The sequence below is a fragment of the Triticum urartu genome, chromosome 7A (genome assembly GCF_056163025.1).
Source record: "Triticum urartu cultivar PI428250 chromosome 7A, HENAU_Tu73, whole genome shotgun sequence".
NCBI lineage: Eukaryota > Viridiplantae > Streptophyta > Magnoliopsida > Poales > Poaceae > Triticum > Triticum urartu.
Genome location: NC_141879.1, coordinates 626,255,232 through 626,268,398, shown reverse-complemented (window position 1 = coordinate 626,268,398; position 13,167 = coordinate 626,255,232). Strand labels below are relative to the sequence as shown.

Below are 13,167 nucleotides of genomic sequence, written 5' to 3'. Positions count from 1 at the left end.
AGGAAGACGCGGGGCGGAGGCCAGGGCGACCGGGGCAGTGCGGGACGGCCGGACTCCTCCCTTCACCGTCGACGTAGATCAAACCAAACAGGCAAATACGAAGCCGCCGTCGTCGTAGCTAGCTGAAGCTAGCTAGCTCAATGGATTTTGAGGGGATGCTAGCTAGCTTAGCTAGCTCAATGGATTCTGAACGGGCGGACCTAGCTAGCTAGAACTAGCTCAATCGATTCGAGCTAGTACGGGGATGGGTGGCGCAACGGCTCGGGCAGGCGCGTGGGCGGCCGGCGGTCGGAGGGCTGGGACGGGTGGCCGGCGGCCGGCTGTCGAGGGGGTGGGACGGGCGGCCGGCGGCCGGGGACGGGCGTTGCGGCGTCTGAGGCTGCGCGGACGGCGGACGGTGGGCGGCGAACGCGGGAGCCAACTGCTTTCTCTCGATACGGGGTACCGCACAAACGGATGCGAAAACTGTATTTTTGCAGATCGGAAGGACTTTTTTGTTGTGTTCCTCAAATTTTTTTACGGGTCCGATGTGTTTACAGTATCTGACCGGGCAACATTTTACGCACGGACCTGCATTTTGGCAGTTATTTTGCGGGTTGGGGCATTATACGGGGTCTGCTAGAGATGCTCTTATAAACTGGTAAGGAGGAAGTAGGATAGTGGGGTGTAATGGGTAGTATCATAAATTAGTATTATACATGTGATATTAGTATATGATACTAGCTACCCCGTAATGCATAGTATCATATATATTATAGCATCATATATGACTTAATTTATTGATATGTATGACACATAGTAGCATAGCATTTACTATGATACGGTATCATGATATGATAGTCAACCCTCACTTTCTTCATTTAATCCTATGCCACCTCATCAAAGTTGCCTAGTTGGCATACATGATACTAATTATGATACTCCCATTACAATCAGCCTATAGAATTAGGGCCTTGCTACAGACAACATTTAGTGACTACTACCTCCGTCTTGGTTTATTGGTCAACTTTGTATTTTGTGCCAAAATTTGATCTTAAATTTATCTGGAAAAATGTTAATGCATGTCATAAAAAATTATATCATTAGATTCGTATTTGAACATAATTTCTAATGACACTAGTTTTTATGACATGCATTAATATTTTGTTAATTAAATTCATGGTCAAAATTTGACACAAAATACTAAGAGGACCAATAAATCAGGACGGATGTAGTACCTCTGAGCGGTTGCAACACACTAGGCTATGAGAACCTTTTTACGAGCGAGTATTATTTTTCCAAAACAAACCCGCGATCATCCTTAAGCTTCTTCGCTTCCTAAACTAAAATGGCCATAAGTAGAGCCACCTGTGAGAGAAGAGAGGGCCACCGATGAGTTTGATTGTCAGCTTTGAAGAATCAGATGCAAGTTAGTCAATGAGTCCATATGTGAAGGAGCAACGAAAGGACGACGTAGTCGGCCATTGTCTCGTTGGTTACTCAGAGAGTGGTCGGTCTCCGACAAGCCTTGGATTGGCTTGGTACCAGGGGCGGGCCTGAATACCCATTATTTTAGGCAAAGAATGAGGTATATATAGTATACATGCTGTTTGCATATTTGTTGAATGTTGTTGGGATGTCATGTAAAAAGATCAGCATGATTCGCGTTGCTCGGTCTGAGTATATGATTGAAGCATTGAAACTGGGTAAAATTGAAGTTGGCCAAGGTTTGAATCAAGAGATGGGACTAGTAAGGCTAGGTGATACACGATGGGGATCCAAACGGTAATGCACATTATGTCTTTGTATCCTTCAATCAGGAAAGTTCTCTTTAAGCTTGGGAAAGAAGGTAATAGTGCAGAGGCTTTAGGAGCTCAGACAACGTTGGAAGTATTTAAATCATTTGAGTTTGATTTCGTGCTGCACTTGATGAGTGAAATATTTGGATACAAATGACTTTGCAAAAGAGAGATCAAGATATTGTGAATGCAATTGATCTTCTTGAGTTCACAAAGGTACTACTGCAAGTTCTGAGAGAAGATGCTGTATGGAAAGAATTCCTTGAGAATGTCACTTCTTTTTGTTTGAAGCACAATTTCAGATGTGTTGACATGGATGGGAAGTACATGCCTATACAAAAAGCAAGATTGTTCTATAAAAATGCCATGAATTACCACATGTTTCATGCTGATATGTTTTTGGGTGTCATTGATAGGCAACTTCAGGAGCTTAATAACAGGTTTGATGAGGTAAACACGGAGCTACTTAGATGCATGGCATCATTTAGTCGAGCTAAGTCATTTTATTCTTTTAATATTGATGACTTGGTTAAGCTTGTTGGGTTCTATCCTCATGATTTTGACTTTGAAGAAATGCACCAACTTCCTTTTCAATTGAATCTCTATATTAGTGATGCGAAGAATGATGAAAACTTCACAAACTTGAGAAATCTAGCAGAGTTGTCTATGATGCTTGTTAAAACAAGGTGGGATCTTTGGTATGATATTGTTTACAAACTTCTGAAATCGGTGCTAGTCCTTCCTGTTGCAACAGCCAATGTTGAGAGAGTCTTTTCATCAATGAACTATATAAAAAACAAGCTAAGAAGCAAGACGGGGCAAAAATACTTGAATGATTGCTTGGTCACATTTGTCGAAAGGGATTTCTTCTTGCAAGTTAAGGATGAGGACATCATCACTCATTTCCAGAGCATCAAGGATCACAAAGTTATCCTGTAATTTGTAAGTTTTTTATCATTTACTATTTTTTATCCTCTATATATCTTAGTTTTTGCCTTGATATGTTGAATAATTTTTTACTTCTACATGTTGAACAATGCCAAGTTATGATCAATTTTGATGAATATAATATATTATATGGTATCTTTTATATAGTTTAGAACTACTATAATATGCTGGTATAATCAATTTTACGCGCCAAATAGAAGGCTGTAGGACTCAAAAAAAACTTTTCAATTTTTGAATACACAGTCTTGAATTCCTGGGCCGGCCCCTGCTTGATACTCCTTGCAACCAGTGACGGATCTAGGATTTGACAATGTTGGGGTCAACCATGAACGACATTCCAATGGCTAGGAAAAAAATACACTACAATGCACAGAAATTAGTATGATGAACAAATATTGCATTAGTAAAATAGAATTTGTAAATTGTGTGAGGGGGCCATGGCCTCCATGGCCCCACCCCTAGATCCATCTCCTTGTATGCGGCACTGCGGCGCTCTCTATTGGGTACTTCATTTTGCTCGAGTTTCTGCGTCTTTTCCATGAGAAGGCGTGAGTATGTTCGAGATTGCGTGTCTTTTGCCAGCCATAGCTGCGTGTGCTCTGTCATCCCTAATATATTTCCTTCACACAATCCAAGCGGTTTCATATGTGTAACTCCCTGTCTTCTGCCAACCATAGAAACGTTGTGGGTGCGCCTTTATTCTTCACTCTGCTTTAATAATCAATTAAAATAGATGTATGCATGACAATGATGCAGATGCCTGGGTTTCAGCCTCATTGAAAAAGAAATCTGTAGTTTTGTCAGTAAACTACAGGTATCACTGATCAACAATTAAAATGCATGTACGTATAAAAACATGCTGCAACAGCTAGAGAAGAAAAAAATCATGAGTCGACACATGTACAAACTCCGGACATGCCAAATTTGTTCGTGTCAAAAATGGAAAAAGCACGCCACATTCGCAACGGCAAAAGCAGTAGTACTGATTTTGTGTAGCACCAACGCATCTGCAATAACGGCTCTCATATACATATTCAGTTGCTACTATTAATCTAAAGAAAACCTTGAGACATCTCTGCACCTGACCGCCCTAGAAAATATGGACATCTTGTCGTGTACCACAGCGTTGGAGCCTCAAGCAGGATCTGCTCGCTCAATGCAGGCAGTTTTTACTCTAAAGAAAAGTTACCAACGCATCACCCGTACCAACCCTCCGTTAGCACAGCACCATTTTTATATCAATCCTCTCAACAGGCCAAGGATGTCTCGTGCGCTATAACGGACAGTGCCACACTACCACTTCCGGTCCGTAGTGGATTTTTAGAATTAACTAACTACTGTGCCCGTAAAAAGATCACACGAGAATATATGCGCAGGCAACAAAAAAAGAACACTCTTTTTGACTCTGCTTCCCTCCCTTTCTCGTCTCCTCTTCTTCCCCGCCGCTGCCCTCGCTTTTTCCTCTTCTTCCCGCGGCACCCGTGGCGTACGGCGTACCTACGTGCAGACCCCGGTTATCCAATTCATGCCTTGAATCATTGTGGGTAAGAAAAAAGACGATTTGTGTTATATGCGTCCCTGTGATACTCCTCGGAAAATATAAATAAAGAAAAATGTTTACAATCTCTACAAGGCCGCGGGTCAATTTGGAAGAGAGACAACAGCCTTTTAATATAGTTCATGGACCCCTTTCAGCCCATCTTACTAGTTCAGGTGGCTCTTTCATGTTTTGAACCAAAATCCAAACATTACATGCGCAAGGCCTATAACACAGTCGCAAAGACCATTATAACACAATCATCTTTAAAGAAAACTTAAACTGAACATAGGCCTATAATACAATCACGTGAACGCTTATAACATAGTTATCGTCTTTAGAAAAATGTTCAAAATTTCAAAAAAATCACAACTTGAAAATCTTGCATTTAGCAAATAGTAGTGCATCTACAAATACATTTGTGAATTTTAGAAAATGTTCAGTAATTTAATAAAAGATCTCAAATTTTAAAATATATTCATGTTCTCTAAAAAATCATGAATTATAAAAACTTCTGCGGATTTATAAAATTATCATGATTTTTCGAAAAGGTAAATAATTTTTAAAAAGAAAAAAGTAGAATAAAACGTCTATAAAAAGAAAATATAACAGAAAAAAATCACATTGAAATGAGACAGAGCCAACTAGCTAGCTCTTGGGTGATTATCTGATATATTGTAGCAACGAGTGATAAATAGGAAACCACCTTTCTTTTTGACGTCTTCGGGAATTAATATGAGGGTAACAGCCTAAACATTAGATTTGAACTGCCCAATACCAAATATCCAAAGACAACATTTTAGCACTCAAGGTCCTGCTACTTCTCCGAACTCCCTGCAGTTAATAAGAACTTGTTTTCCTCCTACTGAAATTTTTTGCTCTATCCATCCCTGAATTCGCTTCCATACTTTATCCTTCAAATACTTGAAGACCCCATTCTTTGATCTCTTCATATCCGTTGGCAGACCCAAATACCTGTATGTAGTGCTGGTTAGCTAATTCAACCCAAATTCCTTTTCATGTAGTCCATGGATACCGTTCAACATATACCAAGCTTATCTTATGAGTTCAGGTGGCCCTTCCTTTTCTAAACTCTAATATAATCCTTGCATGCACAAGGCGTGAGAAAAAAAACATTAAGTAGGCCTATAACACCGTCATCCAGACGCTTACAACACAGCCATTTTTTGAAGGAAAAAAACTTCAAATGAACATAGCCTATAACGCAGTGACATGAACTCTTATAACAGACTTGTCTTCTCTAAAAAATGTTCAGTTTTGTAAAAGTATATTCACAAATTAAAAACTTATTGCATTTAAATGATAATCATCCATTTTACAAATTAATTGTGGATTCTCAAAAATTCATTAATTTAATACATGATTTTTATTTTAAAATATTAATGTACTCCAAAACATAACAAATTTTTAAAATGTTTAGGAGTTCTAAAAATGTTCATATTCTTCTAAAAACATAGAAGAAGTAGACATTAGAAGAAATAAAGACAATAACGTTTTAATGCACTTCATGTACCTCTTTCAGCCCATCTTATGAGTTCGGGTGGCTCTTTCTTTTTTTGAACCAAAATCGAATCTTTACATGCGCTAGACCTATAACACAGTCACAAAGACCATTATAACAAAATTATATTTAGAAAAACTTCAACTAAACATAGGCCTATAACACAATCACATGGACGCTTATAACATATTTATCTTCTTTAGAGAAAATGTGCAAAAATCGAGAAACAATACTGACAACTCTAAAATCTTGGATTTAACAAATATTCGTGCATTTAAAAATATATTTGTGATTTAGAAATTGTCTAGGAATTTAATAAATGATCTCAAATTTAAAAAACATATTCATGTTCTCTGAAAATATTCATGAATTTTAAAACTTATCTGGGTTTTTTAAACTATCGTGATTTTTTAAAAAGGTAAATAATTTTAAAAGATAAAAATAGAAGAAAACATCTAGATGAAGAAAATATATTAGAAAAAATCACAACGAAATGAGGCCGAGACAACTAGCTAGCTGTTGAGTGATTGCCCGATATCTTGTAGCAACGAGCGACAAATAGGAAACCAGCTTCCTTCCTGACGTCTTCAGGAATTAATACGAGGGTAACAACCTAAACATTAGATTTGACCTGCCCAATACAGATCGAAAAACAATATTTTAGCACTCAAGGTCCTGCTACTTCTCCAAACTCCCTGCAGTTACGGTCCGGCGCAAGTTGAGCACCACATGTGGGCTACATATATGCTCTCCCTCGGCAACCAATTTTCATTCCAAATTTGGATAGTCTGCCCATCTCCAATCCTTTTTAATTAATTCATGTCTAAGCACTTCCTGGCCATCTAGAATAGACCTCCAAATCTGCGAGGGACGGGAGCCCAATGACGCTGATAGAAAATCTCCAGTAGAATGGTGCACCTCCTTTAAAATTCATTCACTGAAAGTACTCTATTGCTGTACCAACCTCCATCCTTGTTACGGTAGTAGTGCAAGATTGCATAACTACATATTTCGGAAACCAGGTACTCCCAAACATTTTGACTGGGTCATATCCTCGTAGATCACTGAAGTTTTCTTCCTTTTCCCTTCCTTCGACCCCACAAAAAAATACGAAGCATGGAATCAATATGCTAGCATAACCCCCTCGATGATCTGAAACACTCCATTGCATAGGTAGAGCTTGTGACATTGACTTAATAAGAATTTTTTTCCTCCTACTAACAAAATTTGCTCCTTCCGTCCCTGAATTCGCTTCCATACTTTATCGTTCAAATACTTAGAGACCCCATTCTTTGATCTCCTCATATCCGTTGGCAGACCCAAATACTTGTATGTGGTGCTTGGTTAGCTAATTCAACCCAAATTCATTTTAATGTAGTCCATGGATACCTTTCAACCCATAGCAGGCTTATCTTGTGAGTTCAGGTGGCCCTTCCTTTTTTGAACCCTAACCTTTCATGCACAAGGCATGAGAAAAAACATGAACTAGCCTATAACACTGTCATAGAGACGATTATAGCACAACCATTTAAAAATAATAACCTCAAATGAACATAGCCTATAATGCAGTGACATGAACTCTTATAACACACTTGTCTTCTCTAAATAAAACTCTATTTTCTTTAAATTATATTCACAAGTTAAAAACTTATTGCATTTAAAAAATATTTGTGGATTCTCAAAATTTCATGAATTTAATAAATGATTTTGATTTTTAAAAATAATCATGTAACTGAAACATATCCTTAAAAAATTGCTTAGGAGTTTTAAAAATGTTCATATTTTTTCAAATATTATATAAGTAATGAAAAACCAAACTAATAAAAAGGAAAATAGAAAACGTAACAACTCGAAGAAATCATCTAGTAGAAGAATAAATTGGATTAAAAAAATCACATTGAAATGAGGCCGGGGCAAGCGGCCGGCATCTTGTGGCAACAAGCGGCAAATAGGAAATTACTTATTATATTATGGGACAGAGGGAGTACCTTCCTTTCTGGCGTCTTCGGGAAAGTTGTTGGATTTTGACAGCACATCCTTTTACCACTTGAGGACAAGCTACTTTTCAAAACTTCGTGCAGTTATGAGGAATTCCCTATGTGCTCGTTGCGTCGAACTGTCGAGGCAACGCACAGGTGTAGCACACAAAGCGCAGGATCTGGGCCGGCCCGCTTTAGAGCGTGACCACAGGTGGGTGCCAACCGGTTTTGGGAACCTTCTCCCTGAACCGAGTTTTTTTGGTTTATTTCCTTCTACTGGTTTTTTCAGGTTTTCTTCACTGTCTTTTTCTGTTCTTTATTTTTTTTCGTTTTCTTTGTTTTTTCTTTTCTTTTTCGATATTATTTTTCCTTTTTATTTTCAGCTTTTCCCGAAGTTCAAATATTGTTCATAATTTTGAAAAATATTGTTCAAATATTGGTCAAACCCTTGGCGCTGACCCCAATGGCCGGCCCAATCGGGCGCGATCTGTGCGAACAAGCGACTAATGCGGCAAATAGGAGCTCCCCAGTTACGGCCCGGTCTAGTTGATCGTCACCCGTGGGCTGCACGGCCTGTTGGGTTATCTTCTCTCTAAAAGCGCCAGCTCGTCTGAGAAAAAAAGAACGCAGTTCGGCTCGCCACTGCGCTATAGAAAATGGCTCGCGACGTACCCATGCCCGCTCCGCCGTCGCCGTCGTGGACGGAGAGCAGTCGGACACGCTCGCACGCATCTGCAGCAGGCTGCGGTTGCACCGGCCGGGCAGTGGCGGGTCAGCGCCGCGCCGGCGCCGGCGCCGGCGCCTTCCCGCCCGCGGCTGCGGTTGGACGGACACGCTCGCACGCATCGGCGCCGCGGTACGTACGTTGCATCCGACGATCATGTCTGCCCGTCCCTATCCGTCCAGCGCATGCCCCTCGTTACACAGACAGCACCAATGATCGGTCGACGACGCATTGCATGTCGCTAATCTTCACATAGTAGTACCGTTGACGTCCCGAACCTGATCTCACGTCGAGTTCCTGCCAACCCGCGTCGCAGTCCTCAAAGGATACAAAACAAAAATGAGACTAAATCAGAATTAGCACCTTCTTGACCGGAGCCAATCATGCATGGCCGCGCCTGCAGCCGCGTGCTCTGCTTGCCTTTCCGGGCAGGAACGGCGTGGCAGGCGACCAGAGCCCATGAGCTGTACTGTACAGCTTGAGCAGCTAGCTCGGCGCCAATCATCAACACGCGTACTTTGGACCTAATCTTGTGGAAGGTGGCGGAGCGGAAAGACGAGCTCGATCCATCGGGTGGCCGGCTGCGGCTCGTACCGAACGGCGAGTACGCCGTCAATTTGCGTAGGCCCAAGGCAACGGCATCCCCCGGATGGGACACGACACGGCGTGCTCGCCGGCCGGCGTCGCGTGTGCCGGTGTGCGTGGCCTGGAGCAGCGCACGCACGCGGTAGGCGCGCGCACCTAACACACGCCTTCTCTTTTCTTTCCGGTTTGGATTCCATGCAGTAACACGCACGCACACAATAAGAAATAACAGCACGGCTAGATCGGTGGTGACCATGCTCTCGAAAAAAGAAAGATCGGTGGTGACCACCGCAGATGCCGCTGCTTGTTCCTCTCGCGTCGGCAGTTTGCTTCAGTTCAGGGGTTCATGCCGTGATTTAAAAGGGAACAGTGCATGCATGATCTGCGCTGCGAGATTGGAGGCCATGTCTCGTGCGATCTTTGCTAGTTGTCCATCCATGTCGCCCTGCCTGCCATCATCAGTCGAACGAAGCAATCATGGCCTGAAACCGGACGCGCTCTGCTAGCCATCAGCGTTGTCGCTGGCATTATTTTATCGTCGCGAGGACCAGCTTTGAATCATAGGTTTCTCGTTCGGGAACATCTGATTACAAGCAAGCTCCATGAGTTCCCGAGGCCACTTGCCATTGGGAAAATGATAATAGTACAATAGTAAGATGGTCAGTTAATTAAGGTATTGATTCGTACTACCACAAAAGAAACTGAATTGTGGTTGCTTTGTGTAAAGGCGCCACTATCCAATTGGCCTCGTATACTAACGGACGACAAGTCACCATATGGGTACATGCATGCTCATTATCATCCATCATGCCAACCATAATCACGTCGCTCCACTCCAACCGTGCCACTTCCTCCTCTCCTAGAGAACTTTCGTGTTCTTTCAGGGAAATAACTTATGTGTTGTCCGTTGAACCAAACCATCACTTTGTTGGTAGGTAAAACATTTACTTACCATTTGGTATGAACCACTCCCAGCTTAGCAGTGCCGCATGTAAATGCAACAGAAGGAAGTTTCCATCACCTGCGGGGGTTTTTTTTTTGAAAAGGAGGTCATCCCCGGCCTCTGCATCGGAAAGATGCATACGGCCACTATCACCTGCGGCTGCAGGGAAGAACCAAACCAAAGCGCAGCGGAGGTTCCACGGAACTTTTCATGCCAGGGAAGGAGGGGCCGGGTCCAAAGCTGGTTGTCTTGTTGTTGTCTTTGAGAAGCAATCAATGCCCAAAAGGAAAGAACTAAGCACTAGATGCTCACTTTCATCAAAGGAAAGGCACAACCAAAAGCTTATAAAGGGTGGAGGATATGACAAAGATGGGGGTGCAAGGGAACTGATTGCTTGACCCCAAGACCGGACCATTGCAGAATTCGAACAAAAGCTGCAACAGGAACAAAGCCAACCTAGATTCCTTCTCACAGGAATTGAACCATTGGGTGTATACCAAGGCAGTAGGAACATTTTAATTCTGATTTCACAAAATTGGCGATCAACGGGTTGTGTCATTATCTGTCCGTGGAGAGGCCCGGGAGTATTTTCCATAAAAACAGAACATATTCATGATCAAGGCCTTCTCGCTATTCCTTTTTTTTAATAAAAGCATCCGGATCTATTATGAAGTACTCCCTCCGTAAACTAATATAAGAGTTTTTAGATCACTAAAGTAGTAATCTAAATGCTCTTATATTAGTTTACAGAGGGAGTACAAAACACCCAAAGCATAATAAAATTTACATCGAGGTCTCTAGACTACCGAAAAACGAGCCGCCGACACGCCGTTGCCACCGCTTCCCTATCGAAGCCGGTTTGTCCTTCGATGACAGTCAAGAAGTCTTTGTACACGTGTCCTTAAGGATCAACACCCTAGAGTCGTCGTTGTTGAATCCTTGAATCGATCCGAAGCGCACACGCACGACGAGAAAACCTAGCGCCGCCGCCTCAAGGAGACAGTAGGAATCTACACCGGAGCTCCGTCGAATCTGTCCAGACGAGCGAACTCGAGGAGGATCGGAGTCCAGAAGACCAAATCAAAGAAGAAGCACCAACATCCATCCGAACGCCGCTCCTGAGAGGACTAAAAGCCTGACCTAAAACTACTGGTCGGAGCAAAGGCCTAGAATCTTCCTGCCCGCCACCAGAGCGGCAGGTGGAGGGGAGGCAAGTCCACGGTTCGAGGTGTTGCTTGCATGTGAGATGTGACCCTAGCCGCCGCTAAGGGAAAGGAACACTTTTTTTGGCTTTCTGACCTATTCATATTGAACCTAAGCTGTTTTATTGGTTCCATGCAAATGAAATTGGGAACAACAAGCCCCTTAATAAGTAGAAAAAAAAGATTGATTCTAATCATATGGTTTGTTCCTTGGTTGACAGTGTATAGAGTGGATTTTGAAAGTTTTTTTAGGTGATTAAGGTTGGCATCATGTCGGCCTGAAGCACAACGGGCCTCCACAAAGTCATCATCATTGCCGCGCCAACCCTACTTGACCAACAAATCTATTGGATTCACCAGAGACGACAATGGTAATCGCTACGTCGAAGAGGGATCAAGAGAAACTTCATTCACCGCCCCCAGCTCCACCATCAGAGATGAAACCAAGGACGAGTCGGCGTCACCTCTCCAGCGCGTCAAAGATCCCCCCCCCCCCCCCCCCAACCTCACACGCAACCGTGGCGTCCACTCCCACCGGCGACCGGATGCCGACACGACAGGGGAGGTGAGCCACCGGAGACAACGCCGGCAAATGGAGGCACCAACCATAGGTGGTTTCACTTCTTTCTCTCCGTAGGGAAAAAGTGGAGTGGATTCTTTGTGCACGGATTCTGGAAACTTAGATACACCAACAATCCACTTCTAATACTTAGAATGAAAAAAAAAACATAGCTATACATTTTGACAAATTACAATAAATAAATAAAGAAACACATAGGTATTAATTAGAAACTTACACATCTAAATTTTCGTGAAATAATATGACCATTCATTGCAAATGGCTAGATTGTTTCATAAACATTTAAGTGGATAACTTTCAACTAAATATATAGGTGCGTCTTCTTTTTAGAATTTCAGAAAACTTACAAATATTTTTTCTAAGTTTTAGAAAGTGGGCCTACCGAAACCAGGATGCATGATTATAAAATTTCGCTGGTCAAACGACCTTTCCACTGTCTCTTCAGTCACAAATACATAGTTCCAAACCTTTTTTGCAGACCAAGTTCCAGTATGTTGTCGAACAAGACTTGAGACAAAAGGCCAAATGCATTGTTAGTTGAAGCTACTAGGCGTGCCATTGTGCATATAATCATCCGCCACCCGGGTCATGCTGCCGGCCATTAACCCTATGCTTTGTCCCCTCCGATCCTTTGTTTAGTTAGCAGTTGTTTCTTACACGCTTCACAAACAAACATGGGAGCACACACACGTAATGCAGACATGGAACATTCCGGCTGGCAACGTTACAAAAGTGGGCGCACTTTCTTAAGTAGTAGTCTTTCTTTGCTTATTCCACTGGATTATATTCTTCTTTCTTTGGAGATGAGCACGCTTGCAGTGCTGATTTGGTCCAGCACCTAGCACCTGTTCCACCACTGTTTGCGCATGGGCTACCTACTCCACATTTGATTTTTCATTTCTCAAGTTGTCTCATTCACAAGAGCAATACCAACTCACCATGTCCCGATCAACTTAACTCCTATTTTTCGATACCATCTTTGAAGATAGACGGACACGCCATCCTATTCATTTGACAGCAACTCAACTTCACTGTAGATATTCTTTGAACAACAAGCCTCTGGGTTAGCCGGTCATCAGGAACAGCTCAAGGGTTTAAATCGGAATGATGCCAATATTTAACCACCTATTCGCAGTTGGCAGTTGGTACTATTCCTACCTGCCCAGTAGGCAAAAAAGGGAAAAAGAAACGAGTTGAGTTCTCACATCACCGGATCAGCGGTTACCTCCATCAATCAGTCAATCTTGAAGTCGACAATGCTCTCTGTGGGTCTCTTTAGAAAACCATCGGCTACCATGCACACCATTTTGCTCCTGGCTTGTAGTGATGATTGCGTGATTAGTTGGTTAAACCAGTTGATTTTCATTAT

The 13,167-nt window shown here is 42.3% G+C and overlaps 1 pseudogene; it reads left to right on the top strand.

The window, feature by feature from the left end:
* Positions 1-1,582: 1,582 nt before the first annotated feature.
* Positions 1,583-2,717, top strand: LOC147960774 (uncharacterized; annotated as a pseudogene).
* The last annotated feature ends 10,450 nt before the right edge of the window (positions 2,718-13,167 follow it).